This window comes from Leopardus geoffroyi, chromosome C2, assembly GCF_018350155.1.
Source record: "Leopardus geoffroyi isolate Oge1 chromosome C2, O.geoffroyi_Oge1_pat1.0, whole genome shotgun sequence".
NCBI lineage: Eukaryota > Metazoa > Chordata > Mammalia > Carnivora > Felidae > Leopardus > Leopardus geoffroyi.
In genome coordinates, this window is record NC_059333.1 from 60303136 (window position 1) to 60325767 (window position 22632).

The 22632-nt window shown below is 36.9% G+C and overlaps 1 protein-coding gene across 3 annotated transcripts in view; it reads left to right on the plus strand.

The window, feature by feature from the left end:
• ATP6V1A (ATPase H+ transporting V1 subunit A) overlaps window positions 1-22632 on the plus strand; it is a 64185-nt gene continuing 41553 nt past the window's right edge. The window contains exons 1-3 of one of the 3 annotated variants that reach the window (XM_045502087.1): window positions 335-752; window positions 18022-18073; window positions 19011-19106. The gene's annotated coding sequence lies outside the window, so the exon portion shown is untranslated. Of the gene's footprint in view, window positions 753-18021; window positions 18074-19010; window positions 19107-22632 lie in introns of all 3 variants that reach the window. The other 2 variants (XM_045502088.1, XM_045502086.1) reach the window with 2 other exon arrangements.

The window sequence follows — 22632 nt, forward strand, 5'->3', positions numbered from 1 at the left end:
CTCCATTTTCCTACTGGGCTGTGGCTTCTGGCGTCATCTTTCTCCTCCCATCCCTTACGACACTACTAGTGGGGCTTGCCCGGTAGGCCCTGGCGGTAAAATCCGGATTTTTCCACCCCTCCCTCTCTTCTCTCACTTTAACCAGATCTACCTTTCTCGACCCCGTTCTTCCAGTGGGTAGTCTCTAGAATGACCTTCAAACACTGTCTCCTAGTAAGATTTTATAAAGATTGTCCTTCTAAATGTAAAGAAATCTGGGGTAGACTCAAACTAATGAGATGTTTTTAAGACTAGCGTAATTAACAATCGGCCGGATAATTTGGCCTCCGTCCAGCACGATCCAAATTTTGAGGTCATGTGATCACCTGGGATTAAACCTGGGATTTCACCGGCCAGCCACTGTGGGACAACGCTATCGCTATTTCCGGTCCCTAGATGGTAGCATAAACGTCACTTCCTTAGCAATGCACTTTAACCTGTTTCACGCACGCCTGCCACATTACAGTTTACGACGTAGTCTTTGTGATTTTTTGTGTGTTTTTTCCTCTAATCGCAAGAACATTAATGTTCCAACCATCCGCAAAAATATAAGCCCCCAAAATGCATCACGCCCGCCTGGGACGGCGGGGCGGAGCTCGAGGTCACGTGACTGTCTAGGTCCGCCCCTCTCTGCAGCTGAAGATTTCCCCTCCCGCAGTGACAGAGCCTCTGCTCCGTGATCGGTACTGCTTCTGCACCTCGCGCCCGGGCAGGTGAGCGGCGACCGATAATCGGTGACTGGTGGGGATAGGACAAGGGGTGGGAAGAGGAAGAGAAGGGAAAGTGTGAACGGAGGCCTTAGTTGTCCGGGGCTTCCTCCGCGCTGTCATCCTGCACTGACTGGGAGCTCTTTTCTCCAGTTCTCCTGACCCTCGCTTCCCCTACTGTGGTCGCCCCCGCAACCTAGGAGTGAGATGTCCACCTTTCCTGGGGTTGGGGATGAGTGCGGCCATTATGGTTCCCTACTTGGGAGTCAGGGGCTTACTGTAGTGGTTTTGGTTCAGCCATTTCTCAGGGTCTGCAGTAGTCTTCAGGTCCTGTTTCCGAAAGCCCATTCTTTGGCAGAGGCCCTACTCTGTATCTTCAGCCGCTGGCTGGGGAGCCGGGGAGGTAGGAAAAACCCTGGAGGCAGAGGCGTATCCGATGAGACAGGCTTGGGAGAGAATGTCACTGATGTGGCCCTCACTGCGGAGTCACTGTAAAGCTTTCTTCCGAATGTGCTTTCTCAGTCATTCTGAGTTTTTTATCTGACATCCCTGCGAGAGGCGTTTTGTAGATGTTCACGTACTTTGGTTGGGCCTGGAAGGGCCTTTTACCTTTCTCTTCTCTGATGTTATGGTGCAGGAAGGGAGAAAACAGTTGAAAGAATAAAGATATACTACCTTCAAAACAGGAGGTGTTGGTAATGCGACAGTCTCAATTGAATGGCGAGGTGTTGAAAGATGATTGTGTTGCGGCTTCTTGCTCTACAGGAGACCCAGACTAGCGAATGGGAAAGTGACTAGGTTTCCCCGAACGGGAAGTAATTCTTAAGAAACTGATGGGTTGGAAATATAATTAAACCAAATGTATTTGACCTGAAACTTAAAGGTAGGGAGGTTAAGTCGAGATATTGTTTACTTCATATTTTCAACCTCTGACATTTTTTTTTTGCCATTTCTCCCTCAAATCCTACTTAATCACCACCCCCAATCAATTCCTTGACCAGTAGTAAATTTATATTAAGTAGCACTTGTATTCCTTCTTAGCTTTCCCTATTGTATAACTCCAAGGGACTTCTTCAGATTTTGATGAATAGTGTTTTGTGAAAATACAGAAACTATTTTGCTTAGGTTTTTGCCCAACCCAATGTAATCCCATTTCATATGTAATGTAGTAACCAGTGTTTTGACCCCAAACAGTGTGATTTAGGGAAGAGTGTTTTTCAGTTTGGGGTTAAACTCTTTTATTTACACCTCAAACTCAGGAAATCTTCTGGTTCTTTTAAATTGAAAGTCCTTACAAAAATGACAGATTTGGTTTTTAAAATTTAAATTACACTTTTTTAAAATCTGAAAAGTCATATTCTCTATTAAACCTTGTAATTTTCTAGTCAGTGTAATGGAAGAATCCATTAACAAGCTGAAAAGTGAGAAAGATGGAACCTGTTTTTGAGTAGTAGATGTGACTGGTTTTGGTTTTTTATATCATCCAAATTCTCTTCAATAAACTGATTTTGTTAAAGTAAACAAAAGGTTAAAAATTCTAGCATAATATTAATTTAACAAAATATTTTTATAGTAATTTCAAAATCGAAAAACTGATCTATGGATGCTTCTTGCTAGAAAACTTAACTTTAAAAATGTTTTTTGCTTTCCCTAAGTAATAAAGAAGACCACTATTCTGATTTACAGTTTCAGCATTTGGTGCTATTTTCCTAATCTATTGGTGTGTTTATGTAGCCATGCCTGCTACGAATATAAATATAGTTCCATCCATTAATTTGCTCCAGAGTGAAGTTCCCTGATCTCTAGAGGAGAGAAAAACATAAGCAGTGTTGCTTCATTGGCCAGGTGACATTCCACCAAATAGGACACATTTTTTTAAGAGCCCTAGAAGTCCAAACCAGTCCTGTCTGGGTGAGACCAAAGTAGGAAAGAGAAAACCAGCTAAAGAGCATTGAGTACTAGAGGAGAAAATGTCAATATGAAAGAGGTTGTGAATGAGTCTGCAATTTTACCGCACAATTTCCCCAATTTTAGGGAACTATGAAAGCAGTAGCTTAGACCACTAATGAAATTGGAAGCAGGAATTGGTGACTAAATTGCTCCTCAAGTTGAATGTGAAAAAGAGCTTTAACATTATGCATAATTCACACAGAAACAAACAAGTGATTTGAAGCTAGGAAGGCATTTCTGAAACTAGCTTTATCAGTTTATGAGTATTACGTGGAGAAACCTTAACATTCATTAGGGAATTGTGCTGTAGTCCAACAGTAAATGACCCACAAGAGCTTCTGTGTTAAGGTCCCTGACACTGCTTGTGTGCTTACTCTAAAGTCTTTCTTATATTTCACTGCCTTTATAGATTATCACCACCACCAAGAATGTGTTTTCTCCCCCTATTGGCAGAACTAGACATTTGGTCCTATAGACTATTACACAATATTTTCTATTCTGTTTTCACTTTTAGCACATTGTATTTAATTACTGTTGTCTGGGCTTTTCTTTAGTAAACCATAAAGCTCCTAAGAGTTCAAGGATAGTGTCTCTACAGTTGTGTCTTCAGAACCAGGATGCTGAAGTACCCGATGGGTCCTTAGTAAATTGTTTATTGAATGAGTGACAATTGAACGGGAAGATTAAACTTTTTAAACCTGTTGCAAATCATAGCTCTTTCTAAGGTTGTGCACTAGGTATTAGTTTTCAAATATAAATTGGTAATAATAACCATCTAAATCATGGTCAGAGGAATGGAGATAAACCAGATAGGTTTTATTAATGCACTGACCAACTTATTTTCACAGCATATGGTTACTAATAAGTATGGTTATCATCCAAGTATGAAAAGGAAGGGAAGAACAGTGAGTTGTACTTAAAAATATGGCTTTCTGTTAGGCTACAAGTGTTATAGCACTAGAGTTAAAATCAGAAGATCATCATTCAGCCCTACCACTTTAGTTACATGTTTTTTTTAAATAAAGTTGGGAGTAGGGGCTTAGAATTTGATACTTAGGAATTCTCCTCTCACAGGTATTGTGAGTTCAAGTGACATAAATCCTAGATAATCTATGTGAAAGTATTTTATTTTATTTTTTTTTTTCAACGTTTTATTTATTTTTGGGACAGAGAGAGAAACAGAGCATGAACGGGGGAGGGGCAGAGAGAGAGGGAGACACAGAATCGGAAACAGGCTCCAGGCTCCGAGCCATCAGCCCAGAGCCCGACGCGGGGCTCGAACTCACGGACCGCGAGATCGTGACCTGGCTGAAGTCGGACGCTCAACCGACTGCGCCACCCAGGCGCCCCTATGTGAAAGTATTTTAAAAACTAAGTGGTATTTAAATGTAAAGCAATATAATGTAGGCTTTATGAGAATAGGTTTCCCAATCATATAGACCTGGGTGCATGTTCTGACCCTACCACTACTTTAGGCTGTGTGACCTTGGACAATTTACTTAATTTAAGCTAAAGTGTTCTATAGATGTATATTCTTTTTAAGTTTATTTATTTACTCTGAGAGAGGGAGGTAGAGGGAGACAGAATCCCAAGCAAGCTCCACACTGCCAGCACAGAGCCCGATGAGGAGCTCGAACCCACAAACAGTGAGATCATGCTCTGAACTGAAATCAAGGGTTGGACGCTTAACCGACTGAGCCATCCAGGAACGCTTAAACTTAAATTTTCTTACATTTATCTCATAAGTGCCATTAAATTAGATCATGAATGCAGGAAGCCTAGTACATACTTTGTAAATTTTTGTTAACTCTACTCATGTCTGGCTTGGTTTTATATTTTGAATTTTTAAAGGAGACTTAAGACATCCTATAAATTCAGGAACAGGTTTGGGGGTGGAGAAACAAGTAGAATTTGAAATGATGCTATTACCAAAAAATAGAGGACCAAGAAAAATGTACTTACAGCAAACATTCTAAAACAGATTTATCAATAGAAGCTGAGAAATATCAACATAAGTCCCATTATTTTGGCAACTGCAGTGACTTAATATCTTTAGAGATTTTCCAAAGCTTATGTTTATTAATATTGGAATCAATTTAAGGAAGTAGTTCTTCTGTTTCTAAATTTTTAGTCCTACAGTGTGTTATAGAAATATGTCAAAATTGTATGGAGCTAATGGGGTGCCTGCATGGCTCAGTTGGTTGAGCGTCCGACTCGATTTCTGCTTAGGTCATGATCCTGGAGTTGTGGGATCCAACCCCTTATCGGGCTGTGCGCTGAGCATGGAGCCTGCTTAAGATTCCCTCTTTCTCTTCCTCTGCCTCCCTCCCCAGCTTGCATTCTTGCTCTCTCTCTCTTTCTCTCAAATTAAAAAAAAAAATTTTTTTGTACAGAGCTATAGAGCAGGGACTTTGAGATTATGTTTATGTTTAAAAATTTTGCCTTTTAGTTTACATGTTTTTATATCTTATTTTTATCCTCAGATGAAGTAGACAGGTATATAGAGAATATAATGGAGACATGAACTGAAGTAAAATATTCTCCCTTCTACATTGATGATTCACAAAGATTAGTGGCTTTGTATTGGAAAAAAATATCAGTAAATTAAATAATAATTGAAGTATAGTTATCATGAGTTTATGTTTCATCTTAATCCTGAAAAATTATTACTCATTTGTTCTAAGGAAAGATTTTATTAAGAGACTATTCAATTTTCTTTAATGTCAACTTCTGTATTTGGTGAAATAAGTTGTCAGTGTTTTCCATTTAATTTCTTTTTGTAGAAACTTTTAAAGTTTTACAGTTCTGTTTTTTCCTGTTGTGAAATGGAAGTGACTCTGGTTTGTATAAGTGTATTCTTTTATGTATGTAGTGCATACATATTATATATAGTGTAAATAAATACATATATATTTTTTGTGAGTTTGTATTTATAAAGGTAGCTGGAATGAATGTATATTTTCACAGTATAGATTCTTCTTTTTACTTGAAACTATCAAAGCCATTTTTAAAATTAACTACTGTGAGTGAAATTAATGATTAATTTATTTGAAACTCCTTTTTATATTTGTAGTTATCTGTAGTTAATAAGTTTCACAACCGTCATTAGACTATTTTTAAAAATTGGTATTCATAGGTATTTTCAGATTTAACCTGTGATTTTTGTTGTTGGTTTTTATTGGTATCAATATAACTAGCTTCTAACAGTAAAATTTTCAGTTTTGAATCTTAATGTTATCTATAAAAACTATTGTTCTTTTGGGGCATTTGGGTGGCTCACTTAAGTATCTTGGCTCCTGGTTTCGGCTCAGGTCATGATCTCACAGTTCGTGAGTTCAAGCCCCATGTCAGGCTCCATGCTGACAGTGCGGAACCTGCTTGGGATTCTCTGTCCCCCCCCCCCCCCCCCACCCCTCCTTCACTTGCACTGTCTCTCTCAAAATAAATAAATAAACAAATAAACTTAAAAAAGCTATTGTTCCGGTGATAAACCTTTTTAAAAATTGTACCTACAACATGTCATGTTTTCTTTCTTTTCTGAAAATTAAGTAAGCATATTTTATTGAAAATAAATGGTATGATGCAGAAGAGCTCCAGATATGTCTGAACACTGAAAAGCAACCAGACTTTATGTTTTGTTTTAGTTATTTCTTAGTTAAATTTTTTAAATAGGAGTGTTATTTTATTATTTTTTTATCTTTTTTATTTGAAAGAGAGAGCAGGGGGAGGGGAGAGAGTGAGAGAGAGAAAGAGAGAGAGAATCCCAAGCAGTCTCCACACTCAGCACAGAGCCTGTGTGGGGCTTGAGCACCCACAACCCTGGGATCATGACCTGAGCCAAAATCAAGAGTCAGGCACTCAACCTGACTAAGCCACCCAGGCACCCCAATGGAGTGTTTTTTTAAAGTAAAATAGAGGGGCGCCTGGGTGGCTTGGTCGGTTGAGCGTCCGACTTCGGCTCAGGTCATGATCTCACGGTCCGTGAGTTCGAGCCCTGCATCGGGCTCTGTGCTGACAGCTCAGAGCCTGGAGCCTGTTTCGGATTCTGTGTCTCCCTCTCTCTCTGCCCCTCCCCTGTTCATGCTCTGTTTCTGTCTCAAAAATAAATAAACGTTAAAAAAAAATTTTTTTTTAAGTAAAATAGAGAAGACTAATTGGAAAATATTCATAAAATTCAAGAAACAGCATGATTAAAAAAAGAACTATGTACTAGTAATTGTATATACCTATTGTTTTCGAAAAGTTGGAAGAAAATGCATCAAAATAAGTGATTATCTCTGGATTAGGAGATTAAAGAAAGATTTAGAATTTATTACTTTACCTTTTGTATACTTGAATTTCTGCAATGAATAGTTATTGCTTTGGGCACTAGCATTTCCTTTTTAATTTGATATAGAGAATTAAGACATTTAAATAATGATTTCTTCTTAATTCTCTGAATATCTTAAATGAAAATGTTTCAACTTATCCAGATAACTGAATAAGTTATTTAATTTTATGGGTCCAGACATATTTTTAGGCTTATATAAGCACAACAAAATTTTAAAAGCAGAAGTAAATCCTAGCATATAAAGCAATTTAATATCTGACAAAGTGATATTTCAACCCACTGGGAGAAAATGGTGCATATATAAGAAATATAACTGATATAACTTGTCTGTCTAGAAGAAAATAAAATTGAGCTGCTGCTTTGCAGCATACCCACACAAAACAATTTTGGAGGGATTAAAAGCTTAAGTGTAAACAATAAAATATTTAAAATATTAATCTATTGAATTTTCTTTATACATATAGTCTAGATGTGGTAGTTTTAAGTGGCGAAGATAAAGGACAAAAGGCGAATTGAAAAAAAAAATGTTTGAAATAACAAATACAGAGTGTAACAGATAAAGAGTTAACACTTATGAGACCTATTGCATGTTAAGTAAAAGTCCACACGATAGAAACATGGGTAAGCATATGACCAGAACTTCATAGAAGAGAAATCCAAACATTCAGCATACTTAAAAGAAAATGTATAACTTCACTAGTAATTGATATGCTAACAATGAAATATTATTTTATGACTAGCAAAAATTATGTGGTAAACCTACTGCTCGTAGGATTCTGCGGTAAAGGATTTTCTCATAAGATGCTAGTGGAGATGTGAATTGTTACAAGTTTTTTTAGTAAATAATTAGGGCAATATCTGTTAATATTGAAAATATATGTTCTTCCATTCAACATTCCCACTCCATGGAATCTTTTCCTTAGAAATAAAAACACCAGGTGTGCCTGGGTGGCTCAGTCGGTTGAGCATCCGACTTCAGCTGAGGTAATGATCTCATGGCTCATGGGTTCGAGCCCCCCGCGTCGGGCTCTGTGCTGACAGCTCAGAGCCTGGAGGCTACTTCAGATTCCGTGTCTCCCTCTCGCTACCCCTCACCCTGCTCACACTCTCTCTCTCTCTCTCTCAAAAATAAGTAAACATTAAAAAAAAACTAAAAAAAAAAACAAAAAACAAAAGAAAAACACCAGGGGTGCTTGGGTGGCTCACTTGGTTGAACATCCAACTTCAGCTCAGGTCATGATCTAATGGTTTATGAATTCGAGCCCCTCATCAGGCCCACTGCTGTCAGTGCAGAGTCCACTTCCAATCCTTGGTCCTCCCTCTCTCTCAAAAATAAAAAAAAGAATAAAAAGAAATACCAGTGACCAAGCATGCATTTAGGTGAGTGTTGATTGCAGCAATGTTTTGTAGTAGCAAAAGCCTGGGAACAAAGGGAATGCGTGTCAATAGGGTATTGTTGTATAAATCATGGCACAGGCATATCATGGAATATTTTTGCAGTTATTAAAAAATGGGAGTTAAATCTATACTGATGAGTTGAAAGGATCTCCATCATGTATCTTAAGTAACAAAGGCAAAGTTAGAGAAATGTATATAATGAGATCCCATTTTTATAGAACAGTTGAAAAACACTTTGAGTTTTGTATACGCTTGCACAGTTGTTAACATTGGAGGGAGGAAATAAGCAAAAGAAAAAAGAAGGAAAGAAAAAAGGGTATCCACGATAACATATGTATGTAAAACTACCTGTTTGTGTGTCTACAAGATGAATTGCAGGAACGGATAGTCACCAGAATGTTTAGCAGCCATCTCAGAGTGGTTGGATGGGCATTTCAGGTGATTTTTACTTTTTTCCTTACAGTTTCCTATATTATGTGTTTTTATTTTTACAACAAATATGTAGTGTTTGTTATTAGAAAAAAAACTATTAACGTTTTATTTTTTTAATGTTTTTATTTATTTTTGAGACAGAGACAGAGCAAAAGCTGGGGAGGAGCAGAGAGAGAGAGGGAGACACAGAATCTGAAGCAGGCTTAAGGCTCTGAGCTGTCAGCACCGAGCCCAATGTGGGGCTCAAACTCATGAACCACGAGATCACGACCTGAGCTGAAGTCGGACAGTTAACTTACTGAGCCACCCAGGCACCCCAAAACTATTAACATTTTAAAAAATAAAAGTTCTGATAGGTCAAAGAAGGAATCAATAAGGGGGAAATACCACTTGACCAGAAATGGCAAATGTCTGAAATATTTTTTGCCTTAATTAGTGTGATGTCTGAGATGGAAGTGTGTTATTTATCCTGATAACACCATAAATTCTCCTTAATTTTGTATATGTGATAACCATTGGGTATCCAGTAAGAAATTGTCATTAAAAATGTGTAGGAAAATCATAGGCATTAACAGATCGGGTTGCAAATAAACATTTTGTTTTAGTTAATAAAAACAAAACAAAACAAAACCCTAGGTACAAGAGTAATTCTCCTTAGGAAAGCTTCAAATAAGAATGTCTTTTTTCTTCTCTTTTTTTTTTTTAAAGTAAGCTTCACTGCCATTGTGGGGCTTGAACTCATGACCCTGAGATCAAGAGTCACATGCTCTACCCACTGAGCCAGCCAGGCGCCCCTCAAATAAGAATGTCTTTAAAGAGGCAAAATTAAAAGTATTTACAATTATTTATTACTTTATTTCAGTCCTTTTAAGAGGCTGAACTTAAATCATTCAGGCTGTGATAGAACATGGCAGCTGCTTTAGAGTTGGATTCCTTGCATGTATAAAGCATCTGTATTTGTTTCTTAGGTTGATACTTTTTGTTTTCCTCTTTTTGTTACCAATATTATTAACTTGATTGTATATATGTTCTTTATTGCAAACTGTACAAATTCTTTTTGAAAAGAATTGGGATATATGTAAATAAAAAGTAATTTTCAAGTAGTATTGAGAGGCAATATAGCAAGGAGGTTAAGGACCTAAGTACTGAAGACAGACTGGGTCACATCCTGGCTCTGCTGCTTCCAAACAGTGTGACTTTGGGGAAGTTACTTTTATCTTTCTGCATTTTTCTCAGCTTTAAAATAAAGATAATAAGAGTATTTACTTCATTAAGTGTTGTGAAGATCAAAGTAATATAAGAAAAGTGATTAGGCCTATTGGCACATAGTAAGATTTATATAAATATTTGTCGTTATTATTTAGTTACTGTACTCTTTGCTCAGTTAAGTATATACAGTGTAGTTTTATTACTTGGCTTAATTGTTTTAGCACTCACTGAATCATCCAACAATATTTTTAATCAAGTTGAATGGATAGAACACGTACAAATGAGTAAAAATTATGTATTTATATATATGTGTGTTTTCTTCTTTTCTCCTAGTCCTTATTCTTTTCTACATGTATTTGTTCACGAATACATATTATTCTGGACCTTACGTTTTTTACTTAACAGGGGTATCTTGGGGATCTTTCCACATTCATTCAGGTAAACCTGCGTCATTCTTTTAAATTGTACTAATGTGTCGTCATCATCATCTGTAACATTTATTGAGAGCTTATTACTGATCAAATATAACATTTGAGTTATATTACTTATTACTGATCAAATATAACATTTGAGTTATATTAATTCATAGAAACCTCACAACAACCTTATGTGATGGTTGTTACATTTCCCCCATTTAACAAATGAAGCAAATTAGGGATGGGGTAGTTAAATGCCCAACAGTGTCACACAGCTCGTAAGTAATAGGACTCAGGATTTTAACCCAGGGAGTCTCTTTCCAGAGATTCTATCTTGATACTACTGAGTATTATAGCCTCTTATCCTACCACAAGTTATGTAGTCTCTATTTTAGTGGACATTTCCAATCTTTTGTTGTAAGAAACAGTGCTATAATAAATATTTTGTTAATTGAATACTTTGTACACATAATTTCTAGAAATGGAAGAGCTGGGTCAAAGGATATGTACATTTCAAGTTTTGGTGTGTATGGCCAAATTACTCTCCAATTTAGCAATGCACAGAAGTTCACATTTGTCTTCGGTATTGTGCTGAAATCTGCCAAATCATTTAGCTTGAGTCTTTGGGAAGCTGAATAGCTAAAGGCCTTTACATTTAGCATCCCTGAATTATGAGTGATCTACCATCTTGTGATAGCATAGGTAACCTATCATGTGTAATCAATGTAACAATGTCAGTATGGGAACAAGGTATGACCTTTGGACTTCCTGTTACGTTCAAATAATGGTAAGTATTCTGGATATAAATTGAAATGCTGCTTATGTGATTTATACATTGAAATGCTATAAATTATAGTTTGAATGCATATCATTGAAAGAGCAAAATGCTGCAATCATCAATGTACATTATTAAAAGTAAAATGCTATGATTGTTAATAATTATGGAAGTGCTTTCAAATAGTTAAATAGGGAATCAGATTGCCAATTATTAAGACCATTGAGAGTGTGATAGTTAAATGTACAAATAATTATATATTTTCTTGTGAAAAATGGGTTTTCAGTAATCTGCAAGCCCTAGTCTTAGGTTTTGCAGAATTAGGCAGTGGGGGGCTTTAGTCAGCAGTTACATCATCCGCAGATTTTTTTAAAATTTTTTAATGTTTATTTATTTTAAAGCAAGAGAGACAGAGCATGAGTGGGGGAAAGGCAGAGAGAGAATCCAAAGCAGGCTCCAGCCTCTGAGCTGTCAGCACAGAGCCCAATGTGGGGCTCAAACCCATGAACGATGAGATCATGACCTGAGCCAAAGTTGGATGCTTAACCAACTGAGCCACCCAGGCACCCCCATGAATTGTTTTAAACACAATATACGTCTGCTCAATGTTCTGCATTTCATTTGTTTCAAAAAAGGGAAAAAATTATTATTAGTTGAAAAAGCAGGCTGACTGACTCAAATTCTTTAATGTGATCCAAAGACACTTAAAATTTTGAGAGAGAGAAAGAGAGAGAGAGAACATGTGAGTGAGTGGGGGAAGCGCAGAGAGAGGGAGAGACAGAATCCCAAGCAGGCTCCACACTGTCAGCAGAGCCCTACACAGAGCTCAAACCCACAAACTGTGAGAGCATGACCTGAGCTGAAATTGTGGGTTGGACACTTAACCAACTGAGACATCCAGGTGCCCCTTTAAGTATTTTTTTGAAGATTGTATTTTTTTTTAAGTAATTTCTACACCCAAGATGGGGCTCAAACTTAACAACCCCAAGATCAGAATCACATGTTCTACCAACTGAGCCAGCCAGTTGCCCCCATAAGCTTTCATTTCTTATGGGTAAATACCGAGTAGAATGACTGGACCATGTGTGTGCGTATGTTTAACTTTTTAAGAAACTGCCAAATTTTTTCCCAAAGTGGTTGTATCGTTTTACATTACAGCAGTATATGATAGTTCTAGTTCTGTGTCTTTACCAACATTTCCTATGGTAAGTCTTTTTAATTTCAGCCATTCTATTAAGTATAGAGTGCCATTTTGTTGTCGTTTTAATTTGTCTTTCTAATGATGTTAGGCGTCTTTCATGTAGTTATTTACCATCCATATTTTTTTTTGATGAAGTATATGTTCAAACCCTTTGCCCATCTTTTAATTGTGCTCTTTAAGTCCAGTTTTGGGGAGTTTTAAGATATATTCTAGATAGGTCCTTTATTACATTTATGCTTTGCAAATATTTTCGCGCAATATGGAACTTGGCTTTTTGTTCTAACAATGTTATGAAGAACAAAAAAGTTTTTAATGTCCATGAATTACAGTTTATCAATTTGTTCTCTAATGGATTGTGTTTTCAGTATTGTGTGTAATGAATCTACCTAGTCCAAGAACACAAAGCAACGTTTTACATTTAGGTCTACCATCTGTTTTTAGCTTATTTTTTTAATAAGGTACAAGGTATGGCTTGAAGTACATTTTTTTAATGTTTATTTTATTTTTGAGATAGTGAGTGTGGAGGGGCAGAAAGAGAAGGCAACAGAGAATCCCAAGCAGACCCCACAGTCAGCAAAGAGCCTGATGTGGGGCTCAAACCCACAAACAGTGAGATCATGACCTGAGCAGAAATCGAGTCAGACGCTTAACTGACTGGGCCACCCAGGTGTCCCTTGAGGTACCTGTTTTTTGCATTTGCATAGATACTTAATCTACTACCACTTATTAAAAAACTATACTTTCTCCACTGATTTGCCTTTGTATTTTTGTCAAAAGTCAGTTGTCCATTTACGTCTGTGTTATATAGCCTTTTTGAGCTGATAATTGTTTATAGAATTTTAATAATACCAGACAGAACAGTGGAGATTTTATCTGTTCTTTGTAGAATGATTTGGTGTTCTAGCATTCATAATATTAAGTAAAATAACTGCTAACAGTATAACATTTTTAACTTATAGCATAAGTTTTTATATTAGAAGGTCATTCTTTGATGATGATATCTTGTTTCAGCTTTGGCCTCAGCTAAATACTGTTTTTTTAGATCTTGGCCATTGGGCATTATGCCAGAATGTGTATTTAGTGCACTTCAAAGGAGTTATATCAGTTTTCACTCAGTGAATGAGCTTGCCTATTTCCCATACACCTTTTGCCAGTATTGTCACTGAGCAATGTTTAGTAATTACCTACTATGTGTCAGGATGCTTTACTTTGCAGTTAGGGGTACTCAACGAACAAAGCAGGTGTGGTCCCTGTTTCCCTGGTATTTACAGACTGGCAGTGGAGACAGATATTGAACAGCTCTGTTCACAGATTTTTAATTATACTGGTAGCAAGTATGACAAAGGAGCGATATTGAAGGCTGTGAGCACATACCAGGAAGTTAATTCCTTAGCAAACTATGCTTTTGAAAATCTCTATCTGTAATTAAATCCTTCTCTTCCCACAGACAATTTAGTTAAATAACTCTGGTTGTTATTAATCATGGAATACTAGGCAAGCCACTAGAAATGCAGATTTCTTACCCTCTGAATTGGAAATGTCTGTGAACTTTTGACTAAAGTCGTATCTTTAAATCCATGTTGAAAATGTTTTCCACCTATACTAGGCAGCATTCTTCTCCCTTCTGTGCACACTTTATCCTCTGGGCCATATTTTCATTATAGAGATTTTGTGAATTCCTGAGTTGAAGGTGAACCTGTTTATGGTGATGCTTTTTATAAACACCGGGTTAATGTGCCTTTGCACAGTTTGTGAACCTTCTATCCCTTCTATTCAAATCCATGAAATAAATGACAAGATGGATCCATCTGAATACATAAACATCATTTTATGACACAAATGTAATAGCATTTTCACTGCAACACTGTTGGTGCTGACTCTTGTATGTACATCGTTCTTAAATACATGTATTGTTTTTAGTTGGCCAGTTTGGCTGTTGGTGATATGTTTTCTTGGCAAGGCAATCCAGAAAATGTCTCATTAATTAACATTTAGAAGAGTGATATGGTAATTGTAGGCAGTTGTCAAGAGAATTTTCTAAGTATTTTGAGCAGTAGTTTTTTTTTTAAAGTGGTTGCAAACTTCCTAGGTTGACTACTTTTGAAGGGGACAATTCTCTTGCATGACTGCTGACATTTTTTTTTAATTGGTAAAGTCACTTCATCTGCAGTTTGTGTGAGACAACCTATCCAAAATGCTCAGAGACCATGAAGGTTAAGGATCCTCTTGGAAGAGAATTTGCTAAGGACAGTCCTTGATACTGTGAACTTGGACATGCAGACTATTTAACACAAGAAATTTAATTATTATGATTAAATACATTAGGGGTTGGGGGAAGACTGTAGGATTTCAGATAAACTAATGCTTCATTTTTGTTGTTAGATTTTAAAGATAGTTCCAGTTTTTCACTTTCGCAGCATTAAATACATATGGAAATAAATACTTATCCATGTATCAAATGTATTCCCAGAAGTTCAGTTTTTATTTTTATTATTTTTATTTTTTTTTTCAACGTTATTTATTTTTGGGACAGAGAGAGACAGAGCATGAACGGGGGAGGGGCAGAGAGAGAGGGAGACACAGAATCGGAAACAGGCTCCAGGCTCTGAGCCATCAGCCCAGAGCCCGACGCGGGGCTCGAACTCACGGACCGCGAGATCGTGACCTGGCCTAAGTCGGAGAAGTTCAGTTTTTAATCAAAGGGTTTGAACATTTTTAAGGACCTTGTTGCAGTTGCCAAATTGCTTCCCATATTTTTTAGAAAATAATGAACCCAAAGTGGCCTTTGTTTGATGGTTGTAGGTCATTCTTTTTTTTTCTTTTTTAATTTGAGAGAGAGAGAGAGAGAGCATGTGCATGGGGAAGGGGCAGAGACAGAGAGAGAGAGAAAGAATCCCAAGCAAGCTCCACACTCAGCATGGAGCCCGAGGCAGGGCTCAGTCCCACAACCCTGGGATCATGACCTGAGCCGAAATCAAGAGTCGAGTGTTCAACCAACTGAGCCGCCCAGGCACCCTGGTTATAGGTCATCCTTATGACCGTTAATCAATTCACCATCTCGTTCTTTATCTACCTTTTATTTATTCTTGGAGTGTAGCCCTGTAATAATTTGATATTTTGTTGCTTTAAATCTGCACTGATCTAAACTATTAGTAATAATTTTTAATTGTGCATGTATTGGGGCACCTGGGTGGCTCAGTCGGTTAAGCGTCCAACATTGGCTCAGGTCATGATCTTGCCCTGCGTCACGCTCTGTGTTGACAGCTCAGAGCCTAGAGCCTGCTTCAGATTCTGTCTCCCTCTCTCTCTCTGCCCTTCCCCTGCTCACACTCTCTCTCTCTCAAAATAAATAAACGATTAAAAAAATTTGTGCATAAATTGAGTCAACAAGACAGTATGAAAGTCTCTTGAAATATGTAGCAACTCAAAGGCTATCATTTTATCAGTTTAGAAATCTGTTTTTCTGTTTTTTAGTCTTTATTCTAGTGAGGGTTGGCAAATCTGACCTATCTAAATATTATTACACTGTATTTAGTTCTAATACCATATATGGTTGTTTCTAGGAAATACTTTCTCCCCCCCCCCCCCCGACATTTTAGCAACTGAAATTAATGTCTGTCCTGCAGTTTCTGCAGTGTAATAAAAGAGTATGTTACAATTGATGGTATCTTAGATGGAATACGGTAATACTTCTAGGTAGGAGTGTATGTGTGTGAGAATTGCTCTTAGGTGACATTACCATAAAGAGTATCTTTATGGACTTTTAGTTGGTTGCCTTACCTTGGCTTCCTCTAATCAATAACTTAAAATCAATAAAAGTGTACTAGCAAAGTGTAAAAAATAAAAATAGCAAAAAATGGGAAGCCATCTAGGTACCCAATAAGGAGAATTATTAGGTAAGCTATGGTATCCATTTAATAAAATATTATACAGTTTAAGATGATACTTGTGAATAACAGTATATGAAAATGTATTACAGTATTGATTACAATTTTTGTCAAAATTGTTTATGAGGAGATAAGTCAGTAATATTTAAGTGATGAGACTTTCCCTTGGATACTTTAAAAATTGCAAGCACACTGCTTTTGAAAATAAATTTTAAAGAAAAGTATAAGTATTAAAGGCTGTTTTTTCTTTACTGTTTATATCATTTGGCTCTCTTCTTGGCTGTTTACATCTTAGGTAAGTTAGGATATAAATTAAGGGACTTTCTTCTTGGACTCATTTCTTCTTAACCTAAAATTAAGAAAATGTTCTAAAAATTCACAAAAAGTCAAATGGGATGTTAATATTAGCCTCACTAGAGCTTTGTACCTCCAGTTTAAGAAATAAGAAAAATAAGATGGAATTTCTCACTCAGGTACTAGTTAGGTAGCTTCATTGTTCCAAATTTATGAGTCTATTAACCAGCAAGTTTCCACTACTATTCCCTGCTTTTAACAGTAGCAAAATTGAGTCTGTTTTTGTTAATATTCTTACTTGCTTCAAAGATGCTTATTTTCCTCTGAGATATGCCCATTTACTTTGCAGTTCATTAATATTTACTTTTTTTCCCTGCTGTTATAACCAGTTAGGTTTGTGTTATGAAGCTAGGTGTTAATAAAATACAGCATTATGCACTGTTCTTTAAAAATTAATTTTTTAGGAGATGGATATTTTAGGAGCAGTCAATTCTTGGTTGTTCTACTACTTACTCTTTAACTTTTGAATGATCTGTCATCTTTTTTTCATCTCTTTTCTTTTGCAAGAATATTAACCTTTGTAATTCTAACATAGACTCAGTTACTAATGGAAAATAGACACCCGTGGTTTTATTTTATTTATTTATTTTTTTTCAACGTTTATTTATTTTTGGGACAGAGAGAGACAGAGCATGAATGGGTGAGGGGCAGAGAGAGAGGGAGACACAGAATCAGAAACAGGCTCCAGGCTCTGAGCCATCAGCCCAGAGCCTGACGCGGGGCTCGAACTCACGGACCGCGAGATCGTGACCTGGCTGAAGTCGGACGCTTAACTGACTGCGCCACCCAGGTGCCCCGACACCCGTGGTTTTAAAAAGAGAGGTAATAGGGGTGCCTGGGCAGCTCAGTCGGTTGGGCATCTGGCTATTGATTTTTGCTCAGGTCATGATCTCATGGTTTGTGGGTTCAAGCCCCACATTGCGCTCTGCACTAACAGTGTGGAGGCTGCTTGGGATTCTCTCTCCCTCTCTCTCTGTCCCTCCCCTACTTGCATGCACTCTCTCTCAAAAATAAACATTTTAAAAAATAATAAAAAGAGAGGTAATGAAGATTAAAACTGTTGGTAATATAAGGTCTTTTGAATTATTTGTTATGAAATGCCTACTTGTTAAAATCGGACTAAATCTGTGCTTCACTGATTTATAGCACTGTTGTCTTCAGTGGGTTGTTTGAGTCTCAAAACCTATTTCCTAAGCAAACAATACCATCATCATAGGACTGTTGTTAAGTGTTAAATGAGATGTGCCCATTTTTTAACATAATGCCTGGAGTGTAATATGTGCTTAATGAATAGTAGTTGATATTATCTGTTTTTAATTTCAGACATTTTATCAAGTTACTGCTGTGCAAGGCACTTTGATGTTTGGAGGGAAGGGTAAGAAAATGATAAATATGCTCCTTGAAGGCAGGAATACTCAAATATGTTCATGTTATGGCTTATCATTTATCATAGGCTTCTAGCCTATAAATTCATACCATACAACTTATACAGTAAATACAGTATTTTGTGTTTTTAAAAAAAATTTTTAAGTTTATTTGGGAGAGAGAGAGTGCACATGCAGGCACGAATTAGGGTGGGGGGATGGGGTGCAGAGAGAGAGAGGGAGAAAGAGAATCCCAAGCAGGTTTCATGCTGTCAGTACAGAGCCCTATGCGTGACTCCATCTCACAAACTTGTGAGATCACGACCTGAGCCGAAATCAAGAGTTGGTGCTTAACTGATGAGCCACTCAGGCACCCCCAGTATTTTGGGGTTGTTTTGGCTAAAACTTTGAACTATCACACTCAATATAGTACAGTTTTACTTATTAAAAATTTGAAGTGAAAGGAATCTAATTGTTTATTTCTAGAAATCCTATAAAAATTGTTCATGGACAGGCCTGTGAACAAACCAAAAGCGTAGCTGATACAGTTTGAATTCTGTTTTCCACTGAAGTGTCTACCCTAGCTTTTATCTTTACTATTCCTTGTCAGGAATGCCTTTAGTTTGATAAATGGAGAGAGGCATGTGTGCATGTCCTCCAAAAGTTTCATTCCAATAGAAATAAATTTTTCCTGATTCCATTAGTCCAGTTTGCCACCAGTAATTTTTTTGTACTTCTCTATTCTTTGGTTCCCACTTTTGTCTGCACATTTCCTCATTGTCCACCTCAGTAATTTTTGTAAACTATGTGAGTAATGACCTTATGTTTGCCTTTATTCTTAACCCTTGGTCTATTCATTGTTCTTTTTTTAAATAGCAATACAAAATATGTGTAACACATGAAAATATTTATTCTTAAAACTCTTTCTTCTAATGTTGATTAATTTAGTAGACCAGTAAAAGCAACAAAGACCCAGATGCAAGGTGGCCTGTCTGCTTAGGTTGGCTCCCTACAAGGTCCCAAGTTTGCTCATGTCCCATGCAGGTGAGCACATCCCAAGCAAAAAATGTTTCTCATGACCTGTATCTTTTAAAGAGCAAAGAAATCATTTCCACAAGCTTTTCAACAGACTTGGCCTTACCTCTTATTAGAGAAAACATCATTACACACTCATTTCCAACCAGTCATTCGCAAAGGAACTGGAATTACTTTCATGGGCTTATCAAAATTTGAACCAATTTAGGGTTTTATTGGCAAGATACAAATGGAAATCTAGTTATGCATAGTCATCTGCTGCATAAGACTTTCTAATGGAGATGCTAGGTGGGTTGATTAAGTAGAATGAGTAGGAAAGCGTTTCACAAAATGATTTAACACTGTACTCTAGAAATATAAAGTAATGTTATTAGCTTATTACTATTATGCTATTGTTATGTTAATGTTATTAGCTTATTACTGTTACTTTGTTATGACTTATTCTGTAACTTTTTGACCAAGCATTAAGACTATCAACCTGATTTATTTTGCCTTTCTCTAAGAAGGTAAACTGTGTACAAAATTAAGTAGTATGTGTCTCAGGATTTTATATGTAAATAACATTGTCATGGAACCTTGGTATTTAGCCCTTACATAACACTTCATACTTGCCCCCACTAGCCCCCAGTATTTCTGGAATGATGAAATTACCAGGTATAGTGCTTCAATCAGTAGCAATTTAGAGAGAACTTTATAAAATGGAAGAAACAGAAGTGACCCTCTAGTGTTGTGATTTGCTACTGCAGTGTTCTGCAGTGTGGAGGAGAGACTGATGACTCATTAGATCAGATGGTTGCCTGTGCTAACTTTCTGGATTTTTCCCCTTCTATAGCAGGGTTTTGTTTTGTTTTTAATTTTTTACAAATATGGGTAGAAAACCCTACAATTTGTGACTATAGGAATCTTAGTTGTAAATTGCATTTACTTTTTATCCTTAAAGTAGGAATCGAGAAAGTAAAGACAAGGTTTTTTTTGTAATCGTTGAGTTGATTTCTCTGAATGCAACCATGTATACCACATTGTTTTAATAAAAGCAGTTGTTTTTAAGGTAGATATCATGCTTTTTTTTTTTTAATGTTTATTTTTGCGGGGGAGAGAGAGAGGACATGCTTCTACCAGCAAGGAAGGGGCAGAGAGAGGGAGACAGAAGAACTGAAGCAGGCTCTGTGCTGACAGCAGAGAGCCTGATGTGGGGGCCTGAACTCACAAATGGTGAGATCATGACCTGAGTTGAAGTCTGACGCATAACTGACTGAGCCACCCAGGTGCCCCTATGCTTTTATTTTTTAAATGATGGAAAGCAGCAAGAATAGCTGTATTTTGTAACAGGAAAGAGTTATTAAATAGCATATAAAACTTAATGTAGCATGAAATCATATCATGTTATTTTGGACATTATGGAGATTTGAGATAAGATTAACTTTCAGTGTAACGTAACTTGCGATGTAATTTGCTTACTTCAAGTTAAAATGGTGTCTTTTTAAAATGTTTATTTATTTTTGAGAGAGAAAGAGTGTAAGCGGGGAAGGGGCAGAGAGAGAGAGGAAGACACAGAATCTGAAACAGACTTCAGGCTCTGAGCTGTCAGCACAGAGTCTGACATGGGGCTTGAACTCACAAACCACGAGATCATGACCTGAGCCAAAGTCGGATGCTTAACCAACTGGGCCATCCAGGTGCCCCTAAAATGTTGTCTTAAACATCTTTAAAAGCCTATACTTTTTCACGTAGAGGCATAAGCATTAAATAATGAAACGGATTTTAATGTGGGGTATTTTTTTTAACTTATTTACTTAAATTCTTCAGATTCTATGTCTTCCTTTCTCTCTGCCCCTCCCCTACTTGCACTCTGTCTTTCTCTCTCAAAAAAAAAAAAAAAACAAAACCTTAAAAAAATTAACTTATTTACTTAAATTCAAGTTAGTTTTCATACCGTGTAGTATTGGTTTCAGGAGTAGAACCCAGTTATTCATCGGTTGCATATAACACCTAGTGTTCATTCCAACAAGTGCCCTCCTGAGTGTCCATCACCCATTTAACCCATCCCCTCACCCAACATTCCTCCAGCAGTCCTCAATCTTTTGTTCTCCGTATTTAACAGTCTTTTATGGTTTGCCTTCCTCTCTGATTTTATTTTATTTTCCCTTCCCTTCCCCTATGTTCATCTGTTGTGTTTCTTAAATTCCACATATGAATGAAATCGTATGATATTTGTCTTTCTCTGACTGTCTTATTTAGCTTAGTATAATACACTCTAGTTCCATCCACATTGTTACAAATGGCAAGATTTCATTCTTCTTGATCATAGTATTCTATTGTGTATGTATATATATATATGTGTGTGTGTATACGTGTATATATACATATATATATACATATATACATATACATGTACGCACATATATATATACACACACACACACACACACACACACACCACATCTTATTCATCCATTCATCAGTCGATGGCCATTTGGGCTCTTTCCATAATTTGGCTATTGTTGATAGTGCTGCTATAAACATTGGGATGAATGTGCTGCTTTGAATCAGCATTTTTGTATCCTTTGGATAAATACCTAGTAGTGCAATTGCTGGGTCGTAGGATAGTTCTGTTTTTAATTTTTTTCAGGAATCTCCGTACTCTTTTCCAGAGTGGCTGCACCAGTTTGCATTCCCACCAGCAGTGCAAAAGAGTTCCCCTTTCTCCATATCCTCACCAACATCTGTTGTTTCCTGAGTTACTGATTTTAGCCATTCTGACAATGGTGAGGTGGTATCTCACTGTGGTTTTGATTTGTATTTCCCTGATGATGAGTGATGTTGATCATCTTTTCATGTGTCTATTAGCTATCTGGATGTCTTTGGAAAAGTGTCTTTTCATGTCCTCTACCCATTTATTCACTGATTATTTGTTTTTTGGGTGTTGAGTTTGGTTAAGTTCTTTATAGATTTTGGATACTAACCCTTTATCTGATATATCATTTGCAAATATCTTTTCCCATTCCATCAGTTGCCTTTTAGTTTTATTGGTAGTTTCCTTTGCTGTGCAGAGCTTTTTATCTTGATGAGGTCCAAATAGTTCATTTTTGCTTTTATTTCCCTTGCCTCTGGAGACATGTCTAATAAGAAGCTGGCTGTGGCCAAGGTCAGAGAGATTGCAGCCTGTTTTCTCCTGTAGGATTTTGATGGTTTCCTGTCTCACATTAGGTCTTTCAACCATTTTGAGTTTATTTTTGTGTACGGTGTAAGAAAGTGGTCCAGTTTCATCCTTCTGCATATCACCGTCTAGTTTTCCCAACACCATTTGCTGAAGAGACTGTCTTTTTTCCATTGGATACTGGGGTATTTTTATTTTCACTGTTTTCATAGATAACAACGAAGGGTGATTAATGGGTGCAAAGTAGTATGTTATGAATATGCTTATCAAACTGCTATATTAGCAGCCCTGTTCAGTGATTAAGTGAATATAATATGTCTATCTAATGAATAATTTTTATTTTATTTGTGGGAAGGAAGCAATTTCCTATTTATCTTA